The sequence below is a fragment of the Nannospalax galili genome, unplaced genomic scaffold, assembly GCF_000622305.1.
Source record: "Nannospalax galili isolate Female #2095 unplaced genomic scaffold, S.galili_v1.0 scaffold525, whole genome shotgun sequence".
In the NCBI taxonomy this organism is placed as follows: domain Eukaryota; kingdom Metazoa; phylum Chordata; class Mammalia; order Rodentia; family Spalacidae; genus Nannospalax; species Nannospalax galili.
The window spans coordinates 898,885-913,744 of NW_008353937.1; positions in this window are offsets into that span (position 1 = coordinate 898,885).

Genomic DNA, 14,860 nt, shown 5'->3' on the forward strand with positions numbered 1-14,860 from the left:
GCTGACATACGGCACAGTGGCATGTGAGGTACAAAGTATGTACTTTTTGTATTTGGAACCGAGGCTATGGTGAAGTCCTAAGATGTAACACAGGGCAGGGCATCCAGAAGCACCTTGGATTCATTGTACATTTCATTTTGAATTAATTTTGATCATTGCAAATTCACAAACATTTATTACCAAATTTTTTGTGGACCCCCCCCATACACATTATGCAGCCGAATATGAGGTCACAGCCCACAGTTTATAAAGCCGGAACGAAGGCACTACAGGGTCCAATTGACGTTTACAAGAGAATAGTGTAAGGAGAGCCACATGAGGGTTTGCACTTCATAATTTAGACAGTGAGCATTGGAAACAAATGGGAACGTCAGGGCTCTGTTCGTTTGCATATATTCAGATGCAGCTCCGAGGTGTTTGTGAGCCCTGGGTGGAAGGAACCCTGTGGGTCAATTCCAGCAGAGCTCTGAGTGGAAGGAGTCAGCTGCAGCAGAAAGACTCGTAATTATCATTTTGTCACAAGTCTCAATTTATAAATCAATCATAAGGAATTTTTAAAATACCCCAAGGCCAGTATCACATACTCGTCACGGAAACACAGTTTTCCAGTGCAATAAAAAGACCTGCCCTGGAAGGTCATTCCCCACAGGTAAGGGAGTGATTTTTCCCTGGGCCCCAGGAAAACAAAGGCAACTTCAGCTTTATTGAAATTGTTCATTTCTTCACGTTCTAAAACTCTGGAGCAAAGCAGACATAATGTTTATTTGGATGGCTAGATACAGGCATTTGTTTTTAATTAGCTGAGAGTTATTTGTTAAAGATGTCGCAACCTCTTCCTGTGGATACAACTGGCTTTCCCTGCATCATCTCCTAGGCTGCCCTCCCATGCCCTGCTATGTGGTGCTAGGGTTGGTTTCTGCAAGCCACAATCATAACTTCTGCTGGAGGGAGACAGGTAGGCAGAGGTAGGAGGAGGGTCCTCACTGCTGAGTTCCAGTGCCCTCTCTATGTCTCTCCAGCACTTACCCAGAGGTTTGTATCTGCCTCTGTCCTCCCTGCTCCAGGGGGACAGCAGAGTCAGGGCCTCCCAGGTACTGCAAACACCACCAGTTGTAAACACCCTGGCCTAGGTCACCTCTGAGCACCTCAGCCTCCCAATACCCAACATCCAAAGAAGGACATTTTCTCTGCAGGCTCTGTTCTAGTCACACCCCACAGCTGACTCAATCTGCCCTGTGCTCCAGGGGGCTTAATCCCAGCCCAGTCAGCCAGACGGGCCCCACAGAGCTCCGTGCTTCAGAATCTATAGAATCTACTTTAGCAAAAACCACACCTCCCTGGGCAAAGGAACAGAGCAAGTGTGGCAAGGTTGTAGGACACAAGACAAAACTACAAAAACAGTCCTCCTTCTAAACACTAGCAAAGAATACCAAGAAACCAACATCTCATACCTTTTATAATCAACCCAAAGTATAAATTGGTATACATTTAACAAAATATGTTATTTTACAAGCTGACAAACATATAAGGCCTATGAAAGAAATGAAAGAAGTTATGAATTCGTAGAGAGATATACCATGTTCATAGATGACAAGACTCAAATGATATCTTTTTTTGCAAATTAATATATAAACGATGAAATTCCAATTGAAATTCTGGTATGATGTTTTTATAGATATAGTCAAAAATTGTTTTAAAGTTTATATGGAAAGGCAGATAAATCTCATTAGCTAAGATGGTTTTGAAAAAGAATAAGCCAAGAAAATGGGGCCAGAAAGGGGGAAAAAAGAAATAAAAAAGAAACTTAATCTAAACATTACACCTTATATAAAAATTAACACAAAATGGACCACAGATTTAAATATAAAGCTATAAAGCTTTTAAAAGATAACACAGGAGAAAATCTTGGTGAATAATTCTTAGATCTGACATCAAAAGCGTGATCCATAAAAGAAAGAAGTAATAAATTGAATCTCAGCAAAATTAAAAGGCTTTATTATGTAAAAGTGTCTGTTAGAAGATGAAAATGCAACACTCAGACGGCAGAAAATATTCAAAAACCACACTTGCCAGAAAGGATTCATATGTGAAGTATATTTAAAAGCTCTAGGGACTGGAGAGATGGCTCAGTGGTTAAGAGCACTGGCTGCTCTTGCAAAAGACCCAGGTTCAGTTCCCAGCACCCACATGGCAGCTAACAACTGTCCAAAACTCCAGTTCCAGGGTATCTGACACCCTCTTCCTATCTCCGTAGGCATTGCATGACATGGGTGCACTCACATACATGCAGGCAATACACTCATCACACAAAATAAAAATAATAAATAAAAATATTTTTTAAAAGCACTACAATTTTAATTAAGAAAACAAAAATTGAATTAGAAAAGTGGGCAAAGGACGGAAGGGTCATTTACTGAAGAGGATGCACAGATATACAAGGTCAAAGAATTTGCTTAGCATGACAAACCACAATGCAGCTAATGGAACAACTAAAATCCTATATATTATATATGTATATATATATGTGTGTGTATGTACACACACACACACACACACACACACACACAATGTAGGTGAAGAGCCAGAGAATATAGCCTGGTAGTTTCTTTTAAAAATCAATGAAATATTTACCACATGACCCAGCACCTACCCTCTGAGGCATAAACCACCCCCCCACCAAAAAAAACAACTGAAAGCACACACACACACACACACACACACACACACACACACACACGCCAGATTACTTATAGCAGCTCTGTTTCTGGAGGAGAAAATGCTAAATAATACAAATGGTTTCCCTCAAGTGCCGATTTAAACAGGTTGGTCCATCTACCCCATGGAATACTACTTCAGAGTATTAACCAGGAGGACACCCAGGAGCACTGCCTTGGAGCACTAACTGGGAGGATCACGGTGAAGCATGTTCGTTCATAAGTACCACATAGGAGCAACACACTGGAGCACAGACCAGGAGGATTACATGGGAGCACCGTGTCAGTGCACCCCCCCAGAAGTACTTAGGAGTCAAGTGTCAGTACATGCAACTCCTCGAGTGGATCCCTAGGGGCAAGGGTAACTGTAAAGGGTCAGTCACAGGTGGGTCTCTGTTGGGGTGGAGCAGTTTTGTCTCCATCATATTGAAATGTAGGTGCCATCGTGTGTCAGAGGACTCCATCATCTTCCAATGTCAGAGCCCTGGTCACAGCAGTGAGCCACTGTCTTTATTAAACGGCACAGCCCTGTCTGGCACGACCAGCGGAGAACTCGGTGAAGGGGACAGCGGACCTTGGAACGATCTTTGTAACTTTCTGTGAATCTATAGTGATTTCAGAATGAAAAACTGTCCATAGAGCAGGATGACGTGATGAGGAAGAACAGTGTGTGCATGGGGGGTGGTGAGAGGTGTCAGGTACTTTGCACATTGAAAAGGTGGTATAATTTCACTCTCAGTTTGATTGGATTAAGAAATGCCCAGGGCATTAGTGTGGCTCACCTCTGGGTGTCTGTGAGGTCACTTCCAGAGAGGGAAGACCTACCCAGAATGTGGTGGGCACCGTATGGGCCGCAGTCTTGGACTGAACAAAAAGGGAGGCCAACACTGCTGAGCACATTGCCCTGGCTCTGCCCCACCCAGATGCAGGTGCTGGGGCTGGAATGAGAAATGTCTCCCCCAGGCTCAGGGATTTGAGCTCTTGGTCCCAGTAAGTGGAGCGGTGTGAGGAGGTCAAGGAGCTTTGAGGAGATGGAGCCTTGCTGGAGGAAGTGGGTCACTGGGGGTGGGCTTTGAGAGTTTATAGCCTCACCCCATTTCCTGTCTCTGCTTCCTGTGTGTAGATGAAAATGTGATCAGCCAACTTCCTGCTGCAGCCACCTTGTCATGCTTTCCCACCATGAAGAGCTCTGTCCCCTGGACTATAAGCCGCAGTAAACCCTTCCTCTCTTAGCTTGCTTTTTGTGATATTTTATCACAGCAAATACAGGAAACTAATATGGTGACAAGTGGCCTCCCACCCAAGAGCTGGTCCTGAGCCATGTGCTCCCCTGCATGTCAACTGCATCCCTTCCACCGAGAGCCAAAACAAACCTTGCTGGTCCCATCGCTTCTGGCCAGGTATTTGGTGCAGCAATGAGGAAGTAACTGGGCAGGTGGAATACAGGGAAAGCAAGCCTTTCCCCACTGGCCTCAGTGCTCCTGGGGCATCAGGAGAAGTGCTATGTCCCCCTGGATCCTCAGCCTCTGCAGGGAACTCAAGGAGACATGCCTGGGTTTTAAGACAGGAGGACAAATCGAGGAGTCACTTCTCCTGCCTGGGACTGCAGGGCTCCCCAACAGCAAGAAAGTAAAGCACCTCACCTCTATTCTTGGGGCCTCGGAAATGGCAGAGACATGAGTGGGAGGCTGGTGACAGTCACAGCCTTCCGGAGAGTAAGGAGGGTGAGCTGGACAGCTGGAGGCCTCCCCTGAGAGCTTTCATAATTAGAAGCAAAATCAAAGAAAGGCTCCGCCCAGGGATGGCTTCAAACAGGCCTATTTTTAAATCATCTAATGCCAGGTCTTGTCAGATGGAGATCATGATTAAACAGGGTTGTGTAAGTGTGTGAGTGTGTGTGTATGTGAGTGTGTGTGAGTGTGTGTGTGTGTGTGTGTATGTGCTTTTCATTTTCCTACACAGATCTCTCGCCTTTGAGCCCAGCATCTCACAGGCTCCTGTGAACTCTCCAGTAAGCATTGCTGACTTGCAGCTTAACATCCATGTATTGGGTGTTTTCTCTGGACACAGTAACCTCTGACCGCTTCGGTCACGGCAAACTGAGCAGGGTCAAGGCTATGCCCCTACCCACCTTCCCAAGAGGGAAATCCAGGGAAGCCCAAGCTCTCCAATGGCTCAGAGGAGTTAGGACCTCTGAAAGAGAAGATCCACAAGGCCCTAAGCCTGCCCTTGAGCTATGCACTGGACCAAGGGCACCCAGCAGGTGACAGGAAAGGGCCTTGAGTTCCTTCCCCGTGACCCAGACAAACCCAATCAAACAGGGCAGTGTGCACAGTCACCATCTTTGGCCTGCAGGCTGCCTGTTGTCCCCATGACGTCACCCCTTCATCCTCCCACCCTGCCTTAGGCAGCTCAACAGTGCCTCTTGCCCACTGATGACCTGGCAGGTCTGGACAGAGGCCTTTTGAAGTGCCTCTCTCTTCCTCTCACCTCTTTGAGCTGCTCACCAGGCCCGTCTGGTGTCCAGAGCTGGTGACAGGGCCAGACAGGGGAAGCTGATTGGCAGGGCTCTGGCCCAGCTAGGGAACTTGCTAGAAATAAGTAGAGGTCATCTCACCAGGCTAAGAGGACCAGGACTATACCAAGGGGTGGGGCCCTGGGGTTTCTACAGGGAGACTAACCTACCCCCAAGAGCTTCCTGCCCTTGTGGTCACCTTGGAGCTGCCTGAGGAACATCAGGTGACTGAGAGAAACCTGGGAGGTGAGAGGCCTGAGCAGCCTGGCAGCCCCTGTAAACAGCCATCAATTGTCCCAGTGTGATTTCTTAATCATCTTGCAAGTAATTAGCCAGCATCCTCATTAACACACTGAGCTTTGTAAAAGTTTCAGGGAGGAGGCAGCTGCATTGGGCAAAATTCACATCGGGTGACTTTTAATTACAGAAGCGCCGCCGTGTCAGTGCTGCGGCCCTCAGTTCTCAGCAGTTCTTGGAAACGAAGAGCAAGATGCTGTCAGTCACCTTGGTGCCCGCCCTGTCAGTCACCTTGGTGCCCGCCCTGCGGGACAAGAAAAGGACAAAGGAACACGGAGTAGCAGGTAGACGCAGCGGAGGAAGAGCCTGCAGCGGACAGCCAGATCTTGAGTGACTGACCACAGCTCACGTAGAGCGGTGCCTCAGCCCAACCCCGCTGCAGAACAGGATAACAGAGACCAGGGCCTGGGGGCAGTAGAGCACTTGCTCCTAGTTCTGGAGGCCGGGAAACCCCAGAACCAGGCAGGCTCAGGGTCCGGTGAGGGCCACCTCCTGGGTCATAGACGGCATCTTCTGTCCTCACACAGAGGACAGGGGGAGAAGGGCCCTGACATGGGCCTCGTCTTAGAAGGACCTGATCCCATGTTGATGTTAATAACGATTGTGATGTTGGTGATCATGGTTGTGCTGGTGATGGTGACAAGGATCATGATGACACTGAGGCATGTCAAGGACAGCAGTGTTCCTTGAGCTCTTGGGCCAGGCAATCTGTTGAGTGCTCACCAGTCCCTACCTCATGAGGTACCCCATCAGTAGCTTCATCCCATAGACGAACATGAGCACACAGAGTCGCACGCGGGCCACGAGCAGGGTGTGGGATTCACAGCCCCTCTTCCCAGTTCCAGAGCCCAACTCCCATCAGGCTCCCGTTTCCTCCTCCAGAACCCACCCAGCCTCTGATAGCTGCCTTAGAGCTGACAACTAAGCCCGTCAGGCTTGGGCCTCGGGCGTCATCCCAGCAGCCAGTGTCGTACATCTGCTAATTACATGTTCTATTGTCTCGTTTGCTGTTAAATATTGCCTGAGCCTATCGTCAAGCAAACCCACCTCCTCCATGGATCTATCCTCCCCTGAACTCCTGCACAGAGCCCTCTGGGTTGACTGGGGACACGTCTCCTGGAGCTGACCCTCCTTCCCATCCTCCCGGCCCCGCCTGCAGCTGCCTTGTCTTTGAGTTGTTGACCCATCCTTCCTCTGGCCCACTCTACAGCAATGTCTTTAAGCAGAAGGTTGCTCATATACCATCCGCATATGGAATATTTGGGGTTTCTGTAGGGTGGACACGTGGCTGCACTCTCGACACGACTTCTACCCCCATGGCTGCAAACGGACCCCGGCGCAGCGTCTCTCTCTGTGTGGCCCCCTCCCGCTTTCTCCACCCTCCCTCAGAGCTCCTGGGCTCCTCACTGCCTGTGGTGGTTCCTGAGGCCAAGTTCCTTCCTCCAGGACACTCCTCATTGAGTCATGTTCCTCTCTTCCCCAAGTCACACCTGTCCCCGAGGCTTTCCACCTGGGCACTCCACCATCACCCCCTCCCAGCCCCTGTCCATTGTTGACTGCACTGTCCTCTACTGTGGATATCCCTGGCCATGTTGGAAATCTCCACCCAAACACCTGCCTCTGCCTTCTCTTGCAGTGGGCGCTGCCAGGAGGACAGAGCAGTGGGTCAGCTCCATGTGATATGTCTCGGGTCCCACCTGCTGGGCTTCCCCCAAGCTGCAGCTCTGATGGGGTGACAGTACCAGCCCTCAGGGAGCCCTGTATGGTCCCTGACCCTCCTCCCAGCCCCATTTTCCTATCAAACCTATGGTTTCAAATCCCTATAAGATGCCAGTATTCTAGAAATTTCCATCTAAGACTTGTAGCCAGTAACATTTGCTTCTCTTTCCAGGGAGAACTGGCACTGGATAGATATGCATCCTTTATCACCCCTCCAAACCCACATGTTCACCTGCACCACCACCTTGCAGTCAAGGTCAGCCCAACCTTGCAATAAGGTGAGATTGTTCCTCAGGCTCTGGCTTCAAACTCTAGTCACGGCTTTTTTAAAAAAAACCTCTCGTTCATGTTAGAGAAGAAACACTCAGCATAGCAAGTGGCCCTAGCCGAGCCCATGCAGGAGAAATGAATCATCCAGTCCCCCTCGAGCCACGCTGCCTCACAGTCCTCTGTCCCAGCTCTACAAGTTTCCTCTTGGGAAGATGAAATCAAATTGTAGGATCTGTCTTTGGCTGCTCTTAGCCCACAGCAGCAAGCTGGGGATGCATCACCCAGTTTCTTTTACGTCCAACCCTGGCTCCCAGGTGCAGCATACAGTAATGAGGGCTCCCAGGAACTGCCCTGCATGCTCTCCCCTCTCTGCAGACGCTTCCCTAAGCCTCCCTTCTAGACTGCAAGACTCTGGTACTTCCAATCCTCTAGTGGTCACTGGGGACCACCCAGGAGCTGATCAGGCCTCTATGGACCCCTCCAGACTGATGCTTATGTATCTTGAAGGCGTCTTCTGACCGACCATTCAAGTATTCAGCTCAATTCTCAACAAGCCCTAGACAGACAGGAATTTGCCTGAGCTCACACAGCTGGTACAGGGAGGCAGAAGCTTGCCATCTCCCCCAGAAGGCCCAAACCCTCTGAGGTGGGTGCCACAGTCATGGGCTTCAGAAAGGCTACAGATGCTGTCCATCCGCCTCTCGCCCAGCCTGCCCCACTCTGTGCCACCACACCACTCAGCCCATGTCTCTCCTCCTGGGCTCCCTGCCCCACCCTGTGCCCCTATGCTGGCTGGGCTGTCTCTTGGGACCACTTCCCAACCTTCCTCCTTGTGGCATCCACACCTCTCAAGAGTCAGGGCTAACAACTGGTGTGCATCCCAACTGCCCCAGCGCCCTGCAGGAAAGACTGGCAAGTCTCAGAACTTTGGCCACTGTGTGCCATGAGGTGTGTCATCTGCCAGCATCTGCACAGGCTGTGACCTCCACAGGTCCCTGGTGTGAGTGCAAGTTGTGTCCTAGGGCAGCTGAGACCTCCTTGATATCGAATGCACAGCCGTGGGAAGCAAGTTCCAGGTTTCCACTATGGAGGGGAGGGGTCTGCTGAGAGGGCAGGGCCTTCCTGGGACCTCCTCTTCAGGTCTCCTTGCCCTACCACCCACTTAAACTACATGCAAGGCTGAGTGTGTGCAAGGTTTAGTGTGTGTGTGTACAAGAGGTATGCATTGTAAGGTTATGTGATAATGTATAATTATGTGTATGTGTAAGACTGTGTGTACAAGTTTTCTTCTGTCTGTGACTGTGTGAGTGTGAGTGTGTGTGTGTGTGTGTGTGTGTGTGTGTGTGTGTGTGTGTGTGCATGTGTATGAAGCTGTACTTTATGGGACTGTGAGTACAAGGTTCTACCTATGACTTGATATGTGTGCTTGCACAGTGCTTGACTAGGGCACAGGACACCTGTCCTGACATCGTCTTCCTGACTCGCCACAGGAAGTGAGGGAAAACAGGCTTTCTGGCTTCAGCAGTCAGGTGGCAGGGCACTTCTGGCCACCCTGAGCCCAGCTGCTGGTTCTCTGAGACCCAGGCCTTCCAGGCCATCACTCCCATTGTGCCTCAGACACAGCTGCCTCTGCCCAGCCTTACTGACCCCTCAGCCTTCAGGGGACCAGGAGATAGCCTTGCGCTGGCACCCCACTGTGGCCAGGGTAGGAGCAGCACCCCGGGGATCCTGCTGGTGTAGTCCCCCCGACACACACCTGCTCAGTGGGCAGGAGCCAAGCATTTGATGGCTGTGTCCAGAGAGGGTCCAGGTCCTCATGACCATCGTCTCCCTCGGGGTCCTCGGTGAGCCCAGGTCTCCTCCCCTCCAGGATCTCATGTACACAGAACACTCACAGCTGCCCACATGCCTGTCAGACCAACAGAAGTAAAATCCTGTAGTCTGCACAGCTGCAGGACAGCTGAGCGGGGCTTCCCACCTTCCAGGATGCCTGGGCTGCCGGCCCATCGGATCCGGAGACAGAAGCAAGGGGCCTTTGGGTGCTGCTTTTCTCTTCATAATGCGTTTCTTTAAATCACAGAGTCAATATTTGTTCAATGCAGAACACTTGTGAAACAATGGAGGAAAAGATTGCCTGCAATTGCATGGCGTAGAGACAAGCACCGGCACTTTTGGGGTGTGCTGTCTTCTCCCCCCACCCATTCTCACTCCCTGTTCCTCTCACATATATCAAAAACACACACTGTGGTTGGTCTCCTCGGCAGCTGTCAGCACCAGGTGGTGGCATCTTACCCACCACAGGTTGCTCACCGAACGTCTGCTCCACCGTGGCTGGTCCTGTCCCCTCCATATCATCCTCGTCTCCTGGCCTCTGTCCCCCAAAGCCTCCTTTCCAGCCCGTCGTCCACCCACGGGATGACAGCTTGGCTTCCTTCTCAGGGGCCTCCTGTGAGGCACAGGAGAGTGCCTGGTCCCAGGGCAGATCGATCGCTTCTCCTGGTTGTCCCTGGCTACACCTCAGCCTTCCTCCACCGCTTCCCCGAGAATAGCCCTCTTTGGAGGGCACATCTCTCCAAAGGGACCCACCCTCACTCCTACCCTTCCTCATGTTCCCTTGAATCTCTTCACCCACTCAGATGGCTGGAATGAGAAGACTGACTCCACCGGTCACCACATCACTCCTGTTCAGCCTGGTTCACGGTACCCAGCAGGTGGGGTGAATGATGGATGTATGAATGAGAAGTGAATGCGTGTCCCTGCAACGCCCATTTCTGCACACACGTTTCCACACACAGCCATGGCCATGCCCATCTCTCCAGGACAACAGAGCTGTCAGGAGGGTGCTAGGTGTCATGGCCTGTTCCTTTTCACATGGTCACTGGCAAGACCAGTCACATGGGCCCACCTATGTCACATTGAACAATGACCCATTACCACGTTTGACACTGTTGAGTGGAAACACGTGTCCTTGCTCAGATATGCCACAGTCCCATAATTAATAACGGTAAACAATGTCTCACCGTGTGCTGACCTCCTGAACAACTTCTCCTGGAGACTTTCTTCCTTGTGTCCGCACTGGGCATGATTTTTCATTGTGTCTTTAGCTCATTAACCCTTTGTCTAAACACATCATGAAATATTTCACCACCTGACTGCTTGCTTTCCACAGTGTTCTGGTGATCATTCAGGTAGTGAAATGTGAACTTAATGATTCTCAGCTTTGGGGTTCTAGTTAGACCTGGCCTGCCTGATGCCCACATCATCCGTGGTGTGTCACAGTGGCTGTTCTGTTCCCATCCAGCCAACCCTAGGGGAACTCTGAGTTTAACATCTAGCTTATAATGTTTCCCAAATAGTGCAAACACTTTCCCTTCTAATTTTAGTTCAGTTGTTTTTCTCCCCCCTTGGAACAGCCATGAGGCAGATATTTCCAACTCATTAAACCTCCCACAAGTGTTTTAAATTTCATTTCCAAGATAAAAATCCCAAAGACAACAGAGGAGATGAGAACACACATTCATTAAAATGCACTGGCCTCCCACGCCCTTCTCTGGCTCCTCCAGATCTTGCCTTCCCCATCCTGGAACCTTCTGGGAGCAGCTCGCTCTGAGCCATATGTACTTTGGGTCACAGGCTTGTAGGTTAAAGAACAGAATACACCAACTCTCATTCTGGAGGCTGGAAGTCCAAGATCAAGGTGTGGAAGGGCCGAGCCTCCCAAGGCCACTCCCCGTAGTTTGCAGATGGCTGCCTCCCGCAACCCACCCTGGTTCGTGGTACTCCCTCTGTATCTGCCCACAGGCAGGTCCTCTCCTAAGGATGCCAGTCAGACAGGACTAGGCCCTAGCCCCCCATGACCTTACTGGACCCTTAATCGCCCTTTGAAAGGCCCTGTCTCCAATTTGTCCCCACTCTGAGATACTGGGGGCAAGGACTTCAAGGGATGAGTCTGGGGAGATCACTTCTGCTGCCCTGCAAAGCAGACGGTCTCAGACTAGAGAGCCACCTGGCCACTTGCTTTCTTCATGTGACCATCACCTGAAAAGGCGCAGACTCTCATTTCCGTCGCCACCAATGTCCTCGCTAGCTCATGCCACTGTCTACATGGTGGGCTCTGGAGCACAGCGACACTGAGCTTTCTAGACAGGGCAGAGTCTGCGGCAGCCTGAGGAAAGTCACCTTGCCTTCCATGTCTGCAGAATGGGTAGATGGTACCGTGGACTGGGCTTCAGGATGAGTTAACACAGGGCTGCCTCCCATGGAAGAACACGGTGGATGTGATTTCCTTCCCCCAGATCAAGTCTTTCACTTGGCTCCTGTTTTGACTCTAAGATGCACGAGGGAGGGAAGAAGGGTAGAGAAGGTGGAGTGAAGGCCACGTCCCGGCTCACTCCAGCCCCAACAGCCACCATGCCAGCTTCTGTGTGTGCGGGTATGGGAATGTGTGTGAGTGCGTGTGTGGATCTGTGTGCACGAATATATATGTGTGTGTGTGTGGATGTGTGTGAGTGTGGAGGTGTGCATGTGTGAGGATGTGTGGGAGTGTGTGTGTATGTGTGAATGTGTGTATGTGAATGGATGTGTGCTTGTGTTTGTGTGTGCATGTTTGTATGTGTGTATATATGTATGTGTGTGCATGCTTGTATGTTTCTATGTGTGTATGTATATGTATGTGTGTTTGAATGTGTGGATGTATGTGTATGTGTGTGTGTGTGTGTGTGTGCAGGTGGGTGTGGATGTGAGAGTGTATGTGTGGATGTGTGTGCGGGTATGAATGTTTGTGTGTATGTATGTGTCTATGTGTGAATGTTTGTGTATGTGTCTGTATGTGTGTATATGTGTGTTCACATGTTTGTGCTTGTATGTGTTTGTGTATGTATGTGTGTATCTGTGTTTATTATATGTGTATATGTTTGTGTTTGGGGTGGGTGGGTGTGTTGCACACACTGCAAGAACCAATCCCCCTCCTTCTCCTCTTCCTGGAACACAGCCCTGGTGCCTGGTGACAGACAGGCTTGCCTGGCCAAGCCTCAGGAAGCTCCGGAACCTTCTCCCTTCCCCACCTCTTCCTTGTAAAATCGTTTTAGCAAAGAACTCTGTCGTGTCAGTTCAGCAGAAACCCCCCTGCCGAGCACTGTCAATATCCAGGATGGTTTGTTGTGATGGTCACCCCGATTAGAAATGCAGAGGGTGTTAATGAGGCACACCTCTGGGTATTTCTGTGTGTGTTTTCAGGAAGGGTTAACTGAGGGGATGAACTGTCCCGAAAGTGTGTCCAGATCCCGAGAGGGAACAAATCCCAGCTGTCCTGTTCCCTACTGCCATGGACCCAGGAGGGACCCCAGGAGAGGGGCAGAGCTACAATGGAGAAGGACCCTGTCCCCCAGGGAGTCACGTTCTCTGCTTCACCCCACAGGCCTGAGCAGGGTCTCTGGCTCAGGTATGAGTGGATGTCTCAGCAGGTGCCAAGTCCAAGGGACACGGACGGACGCTATCCAGCTGCTCTGTGAGCAGTACCCCCTCGAGTTCTCACCATTATGAACTGTCACTTTGAGAACTCGTCGAGTAAAGTATAATTAAAACACCTCAGCACATCGGGCTCACCCTCTCAAACTCTCTCCCCCGTTTGCTTCTAGAGAAGCTGTGTCCTGTGGTTAAGCTGGCGACCCCTCACTCACTAGACAGTAGACTGTCAGGATCTTACTGGCTGACCTTGGGTGGTAGTCACGCTTTTATTAAATGAATGTGTGATAGGGCTGGAGACACGGCTCAGCAGGTAAGAGCGCAGGCTGCTCTTGCAGAGGATGCCAGTCCATTTCCCAGCACCCACATGGCAGCTAGCAACTGTCTAACGCCAGTTCCAGGGGATCTGATGCCCTCTTCTGGCCTCTACGGGTATGTGTGACATGAGTGCACTCTACTTAGATTCACATAGACAAAACACACACACACACACACACACACAAATTAATTAGAAATAAGAATAAAAAAGAAAGAATGTGTGATGTGCTCTTTAGTTCAGCCAATGAAACAAGAAAGGCGACCAGACTGGTGCCCCTCATCGTCCCCTCTGAACCCTGTACTTCCGTCGGGCTTCCCTGGGACTTTTTGCTGGTGGAGCTACATCTCCAACCCCCTTTCCTACTCCATCCACTGTCCTTGTCTCTGGACTACACACCCCTAAAGATGGTAGCCCCTCCGTGTCCCCGTCTCCTGCCTCTGCTTGCTGGCACCCACAGCACCTTGCCTTTACACAGTCCAGCGCTGAGAATTCATTTGAGGCCAAACCAAGTGCCTCACACTGCTCCTAGGCTGTTCTTTATTTTTAATATTTTACTTATTTTTCTTTTATGTGTATGAGTGCATTGCCTGCATGTAGATAAGTGAACTCTGTCATGTAGTGCCTACGAAGGTCAGAAGAGGGCGTCAGATTTCCTAGAACTGGAGTTACAGAAGCTTCTTGGTCATTATGTGGGCACTGGGACTTGAACCTGGGTCCTCTGCAAGAGTGGCCAGTGCTCTTAACCGCTGAGCCGTCTCTCCAGCTCCCCGGGCCGTGCTTTTTTTCTTTTCTCTTTCTTTCCTTCTTTCTTTTTCTTTTTTTTTAGTAATTCAGTTGTTCTCAAGCATGAACTTTGCAGATGGCCGCGTCCATCTTTCAGTGTCCAGAGGTTGGATGCCCCTGCAGAGTGTTGGTGAGGCACCCTTTAATGTGTCTATGAGATGTTTCCAGAGAGGAATGACTGAGGGGGAATCTAGTGTATCCCAGTCTAAGTCAAAAGGACAAAGAAGGGAAGCACTGGGTGCAGCCGTTCCCCTTCCTCAGCTTCCTGATCCACCCGGTTGTGAACGAGCAGCCTCCACAGCCCCAGGCAGGGACAGGTCCCGACACCCTGCCTTCACCCTGCCTTCCCTGCCATGACGGACTGTCCCCTCACCCTGAGGCCAAAATAAATCTTACATCTCTGAAGTTGCTTCTCACCAGATATTTGGTCATAGTGATGAGAAAAGGTGCCTGTGATCCTCAAGGGAGAGGCAGGGCTGGGCTTCCTAGTGGGGTGTCAGAGCTCTTATGGGTGCCACCTCATCACCCCAGAACTGCAGCAGACAAGCCCAGCCCACCCAGGATCTGCTGGCTGGGGTCTGTGACTGTTCCTTCCATTCAAAATTATCGTGTGTGTGAGTGTGTGTGCGTGCGTGCACATGTGTGCATGTGTGTGCACGTGTGTGTGAGTGTGTGTGCATGCACATGTGTGCATGTGTGTGTGCGTGCGTGTGTGTGTGTGTGTGCACGCATGTGTGTTTGAGAAAGGGTCCTGAGTGTGCCACGGCTCACACGTGGCTG